The sequence below is a fragment of the Vidua macroura genome, chromosome 10 (genome assembly GCF_024509145.1).
Source record: "Vidua macroura isolate BioBank_ID:100142 chromosome 10, ASM2450914v1, whole genome shotgun sequence".
NCBI classification, from domain to species: domain Eukaryota; kingdom Metazoa; phylum Chordata; class Aves; order Passeriformes; family Viduidae; genus Vidua; species Vidua macroura.
In genome coordinates, this window is record NC_071580.1 from 14666028 (window position 1) to 14678438 (window position 12411).

Sequence of the window (12411 nt, forward strand, 5' to 3'; positions counted from 1 at the left end):
TAAGAACTTATGATCACCCTTATTCTCACAGCAGGAGCAGCATAATCCATTCTAATTCTGTGCCCCTTTCTCCTAAGGATCACAAGTCTTATTTGGTTTTAATCTTCATCTGCACTGAAAGGTCAGGAAAGACCATTCTCAGTTCTGCCTATATGCCTTTATTTCATGTCTGTAACTAAGAACTAAAACTCTGTGAGCTTCATTTATTTTATTTTTGCTATTTCACAGTTATTCTTCACTTCCCACCTATGTCCTCTTTTTTTAGGCTGTAGCATATTGCTGGGACTCTCCTAACAGCTTCCTTAAAGTGGTACATAAATAGACTTAAATTGCATATGAATTATTTTAAAAGCTGTCTGGGCATTTCTGGTGTTTACAGCATTTGGTATAACTAGATTCAGCCCCTGACTGGGGTCTCTGGGCCTTCCCACACACAAATGATGGGCACATACCCACAACATTAGATTGACAATTGTTAGTGTCCCAGTTTAACAAAGGGGAGAAGCTCATGGCACAGAGGAACAGGATCATTTGTAGTAGAAGCAGGTCCCAGAAGTGTACTTTTTGGTCCCAAAAAACATTTTCAGCCTCCAAATCCCTCTTGCCCACTTCATTTCAATATTCCAGTTTTCCCATTTCCCTCTCCATGCTCCATTCTTCCCCTTTCAATTTTCATCATAGTGGACGTTAGCAGGCTTCCTGATTTTTCTCCACTTTTTTGCTTGTGGGAACCTTCCCATTACACACATCCCAAGTGCCTGTGACAACTTCAAGTGCAGAACTGACCCTGCTGCCCTGTCTGCACATACCCCCAGGGTACACAGTTTCTCTGTGCAGCCAGGTGAGCTCCCAGCACAGCCACAGTCCCACTCGGACTCTGATCAAGCCTGAAACCTCTCCACAGGCTGCTCCATTTTGCTTCCTTAGTTGGTGATCTCCAGCTGCCCTGGTGCTTCAGGCAAGTCTCTCACAGTGCCTTCATCGTGGCAGTGTTACATGCTGAAGTTGTTCAGCCAGACTTATTTGAGTTAGCTCAGAATTTCTAAAATAACATTTTCTGTTACAGCTGTAGGCTTGGCCTTATGCACCACTGCACCCAAAGCTTTGCTCCTTTTCCCCGAGCAGCTGCCATTCCCTCTGGAGTACTGGCAAGCTGCTTTCCTTAGAAAAACCATCAAATCCCTTGCTGCACTCACTTAGTGCCTCTCATCATCAGGAATGGGAAGCAGGACTTAATTCCCAACCAGTTTCCCTCAGTTGCTGCTCTCCTGGAGAGCAGCAGTTTGTGCTCCCTGGGTGTTGGCCAGCTAGGCAAAAAGCCTGAAGAGACAAGCAGAGCAGCACAAACAATTCTCTGTCTGGTGCATTATCCCTGCTTTAATCCAGGATCCTGTTTATTATCCAGAATATTAAACTCATGTCCTGCTTCCCTACAGTCAAGAGAAATTTAGACGTGAAGGTAGATCATTTTTTGGGAGTAAGCCAAGCCAGGAGTGCCAGGCCACTTGTTCCCCTGCTGTAATTTGTTGACACACATGTACAGCTTTGGAGAAGACCAGGTTTGGCAACAGCAATTTGCAGCTCATAACCTGCAGATGCAGAGGTGCTCTGGATAACAGCTGTTTGCAGCATCAGCCAGGCTGCTTCCCCAGCTCTGCTGCTTCCAAACACCACGTGCAGCTCCAGGAAGCTCCCAGACCTCACCAACAAGGTCTGTTTTGGCCAAGGCTGAGCCTGTCTTGTAACATGAAATGACAGGACACACAAGTGTGTGCAGTGTCCCCTACAAACACTGGGCACACGGAGGGCACCGCTTGCCTCCCATCAAATAGCAAGTCATGACAGAGCATTTGCTCTCCATTTCCAACCCCAAAGAAATGCAGTTCCAAGGGAACAAAAACATTCACAGCCCCATGTCAAACTCAGCACACATGTTTTTGAAAAGTGTAGATGAGGATTCTTGGAGATGTTTAAATACCTATTTTTTTTACATTTTCAGATGAGGTTCTCTTGAAAAATACCAAGATATGTTCAAAATGAGTGTTCAACTAGATCAAAATTATATTTCTAAGAATTTTTTCAGAGAACAGAGGTTATGTTGGTGAAATAATCCAAAACCCTACTTTATTACTAGGGGGAAAAAAAATTCAATTGACCACAAAATAAGTACTTACTTTTCCCCCCATTTTATTGAAAAGCACACACACAAAGTTTGAGTGTGAAAACTGAATTGAAAGGCAAACCCAAAACTGTTTAAACAAACATCAGCTTTTGATCAGCTCTTTCTAGCATCAATCTATAAGCTACTCTGCTGTCTTTGAATCCTACAAACTCTGCAATAACCAAAGAACTCCTAGGCAGGCATATATATTCTTGCAAAACCTGTACCCAAAACAGCAGCAGATTAATCCTTTTCATGCTTGAATCATCCCATAAACGTACAGATGCATCTGAAAAACTAGATTCACTGCTGGAATTGTGGGACAAAGTTGCACAGGACAGCTTGGGAGGCTACATAAAATCTCACCATTTTCTGTGGACAAGCATTACCTCTCAAATCTCTGTTCCATGTAACCCTGTTTGGAGAAGGTGTGATTGTTCCTCTGTTCTCAAATGTATACAGCACTCAGCTGTATTTCTTCCAGACTGTTTGAGGCCATTAGAGCATTTAAAAATGCAGTTCCATTCCCAAGAAAATATTGTATATTTGAGTTTGGATAATGCTCAGCAAACACAAAGGGAAGCACACGTGTTTCCAGAGGAAGAAGCCTTACATCTACACAGCTGGATGCCTGTGGCACATCACTTATAGCAGTCAGCCACGCTGCTCCTAGAGCTGCTTTTCACATATACTACAGGGTTAGATATATAGGACTTTTTTGGTTTTTCCACTGTTTTGACAGTCGTTCTGAAGCATTATCTAAGTTTAAAGGGCTGTTTTGCAAGTCAGTCAATTTGAAAGCAGATCCAAGACTAACAAAGCCAAGTCCTTGAAGGCACATTTTTCCAGCTGACACGCAAATACACCTTCTTTCCTCGGTCACCAATTAGAGCCATGTTGAATTCTAAGTCTGGCTCTGCCTTATGCTCACAAACTTCAAAAAGGCAGGTAAAGGCACAAAATTATTCCCTCTGAACCTTTGGCTAAATTGCTATTCCCCCCTCCCCTATGGTTTCTGGGGGTGCACTTAGTTCTTTTTGCTACAGATTACCATATTTTTTGTGACACTTCACATATCACTACTTTCACATACTTGAATAGTTCATTGAAATTAAATAGAAATTGCAGTCATACCCTCAAAGAGTTAAAGAAGGCCATAATAAAGGAATCCTTTTTAAAAATCTTAGACTCAGTGACAGTTTGGGCATATGCTCTCCAATTTTCCTGTGTTACCTGAGGGGACAGCAGTTCACCAAATGTTAACCACCACGAGCATCACACACACTACACTGGTATCACAGGACACACAGAAGGGTAACTCACAGACAGCTTCCTCAACTATTTTTGCTGTGCATCAGCGTGTATCCATCTTTATGATGATGCAAGCTGATGTCAAAACTGTAAGATACCTTACTAAGCGGTTGGAAAACCTTATTTAAGGCAAATAAGGCAGAGCTTTTCCCTGGAAATCAGCTTATTGCCATTGGAAGACTTTGCACAGCAAGGATAATACTGCACACAGTCTTTGTGTTTCTCTGTTTCAGGGTGAATAAATATGTACATACATAAATCAAGTTATATATACAGTTTATCTGCAATGCAGTCAAGAACTGTATCTGCAGTACCTAAGAAAACACTCAAACCAGCTTTGGGCGAGACAGCTCTACCCATATCAGTAAGACTGCAGATCCCTGGGATCCATCAGGGCCTGCACAAGCCCATTCAGGATCCCAAGTTTGCTCTCAATAGCTCAGATCATGCTTCAAAAGCATGGCTGCTTTCAGAGGGGAGCTTTACCACAGCTGTTGTTCTTCAGTCTACACAAGGATCAATTCTAGTCTGGACTGAAGTAAAAGTATGCTCCTACTAATCCCTTAAAATCTGCATCTTGCTTTTCCTCAGAGAAACTGCACACATTATCACAACATGATGCTAACGCCACAGTTGATCACTTGGACTGAAAAAACAGGAAACAGTTTAATAATTGTGCCTGAAAAATACTGGAGGACTTCTACATTCCTGTCCCTTATGAGCATATGGTCTAGCAAGATGATGCACATTCCTGCAGAACTGCTCAAAAAGCTCCCATATGTGCTGGTATTAGGGATAAAGCTACTGAAGAACCTCCCCTGAAAGCACACTGCCTCATATGACTGTCATATTTCATGGCGAGAAATTCTTGAATAGTATGCATAATTGAAAGCCAGGCTTTGCAATTGAAAACAGGAGAACTGACTTGTGTCTAACTACTTTTTCTGAGGCAACCTTAAGCAATTTCTGTCCGTGAATTTATCACAAAACACATTTACAAGCAGCCAGAAGAATTCACATACAGAACGATTGTGAGATACATTTTATTCAAAGGAATCAGTGCCATAGATGGAAAATAACTTCTATGCCATATTATACAGGAGGAAGACCATCTGCAGGATGGACAAGATATTTGATGTATGGTCAGCAGCCTTTTCATCAGATAATTCCAGGATCCTACACACTGCCTTACTGTCTGAGCCAGCAGCATCGCTGCGCAGACCAGAGACAAGCAGCTGCTGACCAGAGATGACGCTGCTCCTGTTTCCCAGGTCCTGACACCAGGACTAACATTTCAAGTCTAACCACTTAAACATGATCCCTAAAGCATTCCAGCTTTTCACAGGATGCAGCAATTTACATTCAGCCTTCTGAGACATCATACAACAAGCTTCATATAGAAAACGTTATAATCTTAAGGAATGCCATCAAAGCAATATACACCTCATATTATTCTTTCCAAGCAAATCTCTCATCTCAATATTAGTTTCTACCAGTGATAGAAGTGTCATGCTCTCAGTCACTCTCACTGTTCACCACTTCTCTTAATTCCATGATTTTGGCCTCCTAACTGCTTCTGATAATTCTCCTATTAAGATCAAAAACTTGAGACAGTCAAGCACATTTTGACACTGCCTTTGAGCTGTGATGAAGAAAGATTTATTTGCAAAACCAAATCCAAAACTGCTTTTAGGGAAGAATTTTACAGAGTAGCTTCATCATCATCTTTTGTTGTGTTCAAACAGCTATTTCAGTAAAATTTTGTTTCATAAGTGTCTTACAAACATGCTCAGTAAATCATGCTAATTTGAAATTACAGCTAATAGAGGCCTTGAAATCATGGAAGGGGAAATGAGAATTGTGCATGTGACAACTTTAACTGTGCTAAGATCTGGACAGTAACAGAGGTCTTGTCCATCAATGCTCTAATTAAAAATACAACCAACAGGAAAAAACTTATAACTCAACATGTTCAGTTTCACCCAATTTGATTATGTCTTCTATGGGATTCAGAATTCATTTCTCTAAACAATATATTTCACAAATAATGCAATTCCAGAGATCCACAAACACAGCCAAGGACCAGTTATGAGAAGTTCAACAACAACTGCAGGTGTTTCTCCTCAGGTTTACTGCTATAAACCATTTCATTATCCTCAGTAACACCAAAAGCTGGAACTTTTAATAAAGGAAGAAAATGAGGCAAACCCAATAGCAATGTTACTGAATTATTCTGGCCTGAGATGGTGGTCAGATTTCCCATGAATAAAAGGATGCAGCTTACAACAGAGCACAATGCCCAGTGTTGAAAAGCAGTATGTGAAGAATAAGTTATCAGAAATTAGGGCCAAACCTACCTTTAGGTGATTTCAAGGCAAGTAGTAATTTAAATTTGAATTAGAATTATTTTAATATCACTGAATACAAAATCAGCCCTAGAAGATAAAAGGGCTTTGTTCAGGGCAACATTAATGCAGAGTATCTCTCTTCCTTCAAGGAATAAGAAAACTTATATAGTTTTTTATAAATTATGTTGTCCGCTTCAGTTCTTGTGGATTTTCACAGCATACATTAGTTTTGATGTTTTTTGGGCTTGTTGTCATTTCCCCCTTAACCATTTTCTCCTCCCTGGTACCTAATTAAGAATTTCCCTCAGATTATGTTGTAAATTAGATTTTTACTTGAGCCATTCTTAGCTATAAAAGAGGAATTAATCTGGGATTTTACCAACAGCTAATTTACATTTTGCCATCTTCAGAAGAGACACAGCCTGGAGGAGGCCACTGCATTGCTCATGATGCTCTTCTCAGAGCTCACCTAAAGGGCCCCGAAAGCTGCGGCCTCCACAAAAGAATTCACAGGGATGCTGTGGTGTGGGTGGAGATAGGAAGAAAACAAATCAGAAGAGCTTCTGATGATAAACTAACAAATGGTAGGTGTGACAGAGCATGGGCTTGTGAACTATTTGTTTTACAGGAGAACTATAATAAGTATATCCAATTCAGTAAAAAACAGAGGGGACAAAAAGGCAAATTCTGAGAAACAAAGTCAGTTTTCCATGGTATATTTGATGTTTGGCAAGCAAACAATCCCAAGACAGCCTCTAAAAAGCAGAGAATTCCTCCTGCTGCATCTTTACTATAAGAAAAACATTTCTGTGGCCTGTTCTTCCCATAGTCCCAAAAGTTATCCATTAGCAGGTCAAATTATTCTTCCAGGGAGAGGACAAGAAACAAAGCCACTTCCTCTGTTATGCATTACTAATTAGTTCCAACCTGGGGGGTGGAGGTTAGCATAGTTTGGCAATGCAGAAACCGTTCTGACAAAATATTCATTGAAGCAAGCTGTGCAAATGCTGCTGCCAGCCCACAGACAATGTCTCCATTGTTCTACAGAGCGTTGATTTGGGAGCAATCTCAGAGGATCCCCCAAGGAATAAAAGGTAACATTTTTGCAAATTCAGCTCACTTTCTCTGCTTTAAGGGTGGCTTTTCTTTTTAGGAAAAGATGTTGAGCTGTGCTTAGTGCCCAGGCTCTGTTATTGTAGGCAATTGCTGCTTTGCCAATTTACTGTATGCTAATTTCAATCTAACTACCTAATTCAATTAGATAAAGCAAAGAAACATGCCCTGGGTTGTGTTCAAAAAGACGTGAATGAAGAATGAAGGTGAGAAACACGTGATGCTGAGTTATGGTATTAAGTACTTGGACATGCCTTGTGGAAAGCTCTACCCCCTTCCCCCTACTGCCGTAACCCCAGTGCTTTCAACAGAGACCACGAGGCCAGGTCTGCTTTGAGGCACACAAGAGTTTCTGCAGCACTGCAGGGGAGGTAGGGGGGCTGATACAGATCCCACACTGGAGAGCAACACCAAGAGTCTATTAGCAACCCAGAACGATGGGAATATTTCACATCCATAGTCTTTATTCTAACAAACCTAAAGAACTATGCCTTTTGGTATCACTAAGAAATAGTATTTGCAACTTTTGCCTTTCAGGCCCCAGCTGGCAGAGAAAAACCCACATTATTTCTTTAGCTGCCTCTCATCAATAATTTATTGGCATAGTAAATAGCACTATCCTTATCTGAACATCTTTATTCTACTGAAAGGGTACACTGTATCATTACAGTCTCAAAAGTAGAAAAGTTAGACCTACAAATTCTTCCAGAATGATGCAAGTTCATCTGCTCAACCCAGCAGCACAATATCTACTTTTATGCCAGACCTTAAAGAGATCCAGAATGAGCCACAAAGCAACCAGTCAAACCTCAGCAAGGCCATGAGCAGCATTCATTGGAGAGAAGGGAGGGAGAGGCGATATGGACGCACTGCAAACTACAACAGCGTACATGCAGTGTGTATTTGTTCACAAGCTTTTATGGTCAATCAACAAATCCCCTTCCAGCAATACTGCAGCCCTCAGCCCCTTCCCTTTGCTTCCAGTTTCATTCCCCTTACTCATCTTTTCTCCACCTGTTCTTCCAGGCTGCCTCTCTTCTTCTTTTACATATTTCCACAAAGTAAAACACACAGATGCTCAACAGTACAAATACAGAGATTCCCCCAGTTCCCACTTCACACTGGGTGAGTAACTTCTCGATAATTTTATGGTTTTGAGTGACTGAGTCTAGATCCCAGACCAGATGTATTGCCTGTCAGGTTCAAGTTCCCTGGAGTTTCCAGTCACAGGGCTGCTGGAACAGGTAATCCTACACAGGATAATCTGCAACATCTGACACAGCTGCCAAAGGGAATTGTATGCATCAGCCTCCTGAAGTTTCTCTGCTGTGATTCCTGATGAGCACAGAACTGCCTTCAGTCAGCTGAGCAATTTACACAATGTAAAAGAGGGTAGAATACTACATAAGGACAAAATCAGTTCCATGCACAGAAATATCCCATATGGTTAGGTTTGGACCAAAGAGTATTCTTCTGAAAGTGTCCTATCTATCACATCTAGCATGAAGCAGTTGTTTGCATTAATAATTATCATTCTAACAGGTATCAGGCTGCTGAGTCTTATTATTGTTTGTTTGTTTTAATCTAGGAACAGTATTCCGAAGTTTGACAATAATGTATAGATGGCACTGTTTAAATATTTGAACATATTTCTTCTCATGCTTTTACATCTATTCACAGAGGAAACAGAACCAGGTACTGTTCCAACTTCAGTATTTGTCTTGCATAAATATATGCACAAAAGTGAGTTTTTTAATTCACTCCTAGCTCTAGTGCTACCAGCCTCCACATTAGACTGCATTTACTTACATCAAACATTTCTCCCTTCAGTGGTGGGGAAATAACTACAAAGGCAAAACCCCCAGTAATGAGTAGGTCCTCCCAGCACATGCTGAAACAAGTGACTTCTATCTCCAAATTCTCCTCTTGTGAGTGGGATTAACAGCTCAGACCCCAAGTCTTACACTCACCATATATCCTATTTTACAAATAAATGCTTCCCCCTTTGGAATCAAGCCCCATGTTCCAACTCCATAGTGTAGTTAATTGGGGAAAAAAATAGAAGAAAGTAACATTGACTATGACTGACAATTTAATGTGGGATTACCACTTGCAGTGCTTATTCTGCTGTTATTCACAGGCTCAGATTTGGCTGAAAAGCAATTTTCCCAGAAGGTCCAAACATAAGAGGTCTCTTGAAGAGTCCTTTGAGCCATGACAAATGAAACACAGACTATTTCAGTCAAACCTACTTTTGGCTAACAAATTATTTTTGTTGAATTGCCCCAAAGTCTTATTCTAGAAGCAGTCTATGGTCCTAAAAAACCAAGCTGGAAATCCTTTTATCTGAAGGGGGTTTTCTAGCAATTACTTCCAAAATACATTCAGCCCTTCAAAACAGTCACATGAATTGTCTTCGAGAAAATAGCACTTTTACACACCTACAATTGCCTGTACATTTCCTTGAAATTATTCAGCTGATTAATACACGGAGGTTACAGCAAGCACAACAGCTCTTCAGCTAATGTCCTTAGCTTGAAGGCTACACTAATTTTATGAAGCCTAATGTGGAGACCTTGTGCCCAAAAGTTTCCAACTTTCTTCTAGGTGGATCAGATGTTCCAATAAAATACATCATTTCAACCCATAAATTTTGTCTTTTATGCCAAAATAAGTGCAGGATGCCAGACCAATCAGTGTAAGGATTACCCAATTTATATTTTCAAATATGAAAATCAATACACTACAGATGCCAGATCTGCAAGTCAGAAGCATAATCATTTTAAACAGTAAGTGGGGAAAAAGATAGCTTCTAAGATGGTGTTACCAGCCTTTTGACACATTTCTAGCAAAGCAGCAACTTGAAAATATTAACCCTTAAACTATGAGGTACAGTTTGTTAAAAACCTGTGCTCCCGTTCATATCTCAGGTATTTAGTGTGGTTTTTTCCTACCCTGAATCTCCTCTTTTGTTGCTCCCCAGATCTGTTCTTCCAAAAGCAGAAATGCAAATGGGTGCAAGACAGCAGGCACACTGTTTCAAGTGTCAGAAGAGAACTTTGGTGTGAATAATGTTGAGGGCACCTGGGTTATAACAGACTCTCTCTGGTAACATGAGTTAAAGACAGGGGAAAACTAATAGCTGCAAATCTCAAAATAGATCTAAACAGCCAATGCTACAAAAAAGCCCAATCCTTGGGATCTGCTTGTCATCATAACTCCCATTATCCTTATCAGTAATTCACCAGTACAGGGACCTTAAAGATAAAAATGCCCCATTAAGCAATATTAAACACACTGCTTATTGTGTGGCATCTGCAATGTCACAAGTTGGTTATACAGCTCCCCTGTGAACTGAGGCAGCCTCAAGGCTAAGGCAACAGTTTTACCTACAGGTTACCCTGAAATTACCCCTCCAGCCTTCTGTCTTGCAACCTCTGCTCTACCAGATTAAAGAGGACTAAACTTTCACTGGAGACTGCCCTTACCTAAACACGTCTCAAGACACAGGCAGCAGGCACCTCACATGAGGTTGTTAGTACAGTGTATGGTGCAATAAACCCATCATCTTCCCATCCTTCACTGCCATGAGACCTCTCAGTGCTGAGGTAAGAAGGTTCAAATGAACTAACACTGATAGAGCAAGCGGGCCACACAGAAAGAAATTATAATCCCCGATACCTAATAATAGTTTCCAAAAAGCACTCTGCAGCTTTTGGGATGAGAATGAAGAGAGAGAATAAACTAATGAAAAGCAATTCTTTTGTGACTAGAAGAAGATCATTAGAACTTGAGACACTGAATGGGAGAAAACAATTGTTTTGCACTTTACCAGGTTTAAGTAAGGGTTAGGATTACTGCTAGGGTTAAAGTCAAATATAGTTTACCTCCAAGAACATTAGGGCTACAAAAGGCATGCCAAAACAATCTCAGCAGAGCATCAACATTGCTGCTCCTACAGATTTCTGATCTGGACCTGCCATGGTATTGGGTTTGGGCTAGGTTCAGGGTGAAGGTTGAGATTAGGGTTAGGGTTTAGAGAGTTCAGTATTCTACAGCTCAGGGAGCACTGAGGCAGGAACCTGGTGCTGCAGGTTGGAACCCACAAGCTCCACAAATAGTTCCTCTGGTAGGCCTCCTGCAAGCTATCAGCACAATCTTTAACAGCACAGCTCGTGGGATGAACTAGAACACAACTTTTGCATTTATGTTATCACTCTATTTTGCTTTCCCAACACCTTGCCATTTCACAGGAGCTTGTGGGCTTCACCCCTTTGGGGAGAGGGTGTGAACTCCAGCACATAATGTGAAATATTACTATTAAAAAACTGTGGGGCCATATTCAAAATGGTAAAAACCCACACAAAGAATGACCTTGGGAGAATCACTCTGGCATGCCTATTCCAGCACCAGTGCTCTTGGACTTGTAGGCTCTCTGAATCTTTTAACCCTAACTGTGACACTAACCCTGGCCCAACCCCAACACCATCATCATGGCTGGTATGATCAGAAGAATCCAGGAGCAGCAATGCTGATGCCCTGCCAGGACCACCTTGGCATGCCCTTTCCTGCCCCAGTGTCCTTGGAGCTGTAGGATATTTGACTCTCTCAATCCTAACCCTATGCCTGACCCCCACCATAACACTAGCCCAAACCCAGACCCATGGCTGGTGCAGATCAGAAAGCTGTAGGAGCAGCAGTGTTGGGGCCCTGCTGGGATCATTCTGGCATGCCTATTCCTGCCCCACCAGGAGTCAATTTGTGCTGCAGGCACTGGGTGCCTTGGAAATGCCACTCCTTGGTGTGTAAGAGGTGTGCATAAATAAAACCTGATAAGCTTTGAAGAGAAGCAGCAGGCAAAGCTGTTACAATACATGCTTAATTCACAGCAGTGATTGCACTACAACAGCACAAACTAAGGGAAGCCAGCAGGAGAAACCCCTACACACAGACATTTCTAGAAATGTTTTGAAAAATTTGGTTCTATATATTGGTCTGGAAAATGTAGAGATGCTTAATTTTAATTACCATCAGGGCTGTGAGAGCACAGATGGATGCCTGTTAATTAAAGCTACCAGAGTTCTGTGTAAATTCAAAGAATAAAACAAATACATATTAGCCTCACAAGAACATTCAAAGTAAAAGATGGTAATGAGTTTTGGAAGCACGGAAGGAAATTGTTGTCAGTGGAAAACAGCCAGCAAAGATGATAGACCTCTACTAGCAGCTGACCATCACTAACAACGTTGTCTTATCAGGAAGCAACTTGTCAGGCAAATCCACAGAACAGAGAGACTACCAAAAGCCAGGCAGGTATAATACAGGTATAGATCAATTTAGTCAGGTGTTGTCCGAAATCCAGTGGCACCAGAAGTAGTAATACAAATTGCCTATTCTGAGGCAGGAACAGGAAATAAAAATAAATTTTAAAAAATCTAGTCAACATGCATGAAACCAGAATAAGCAACTAAAGATTAC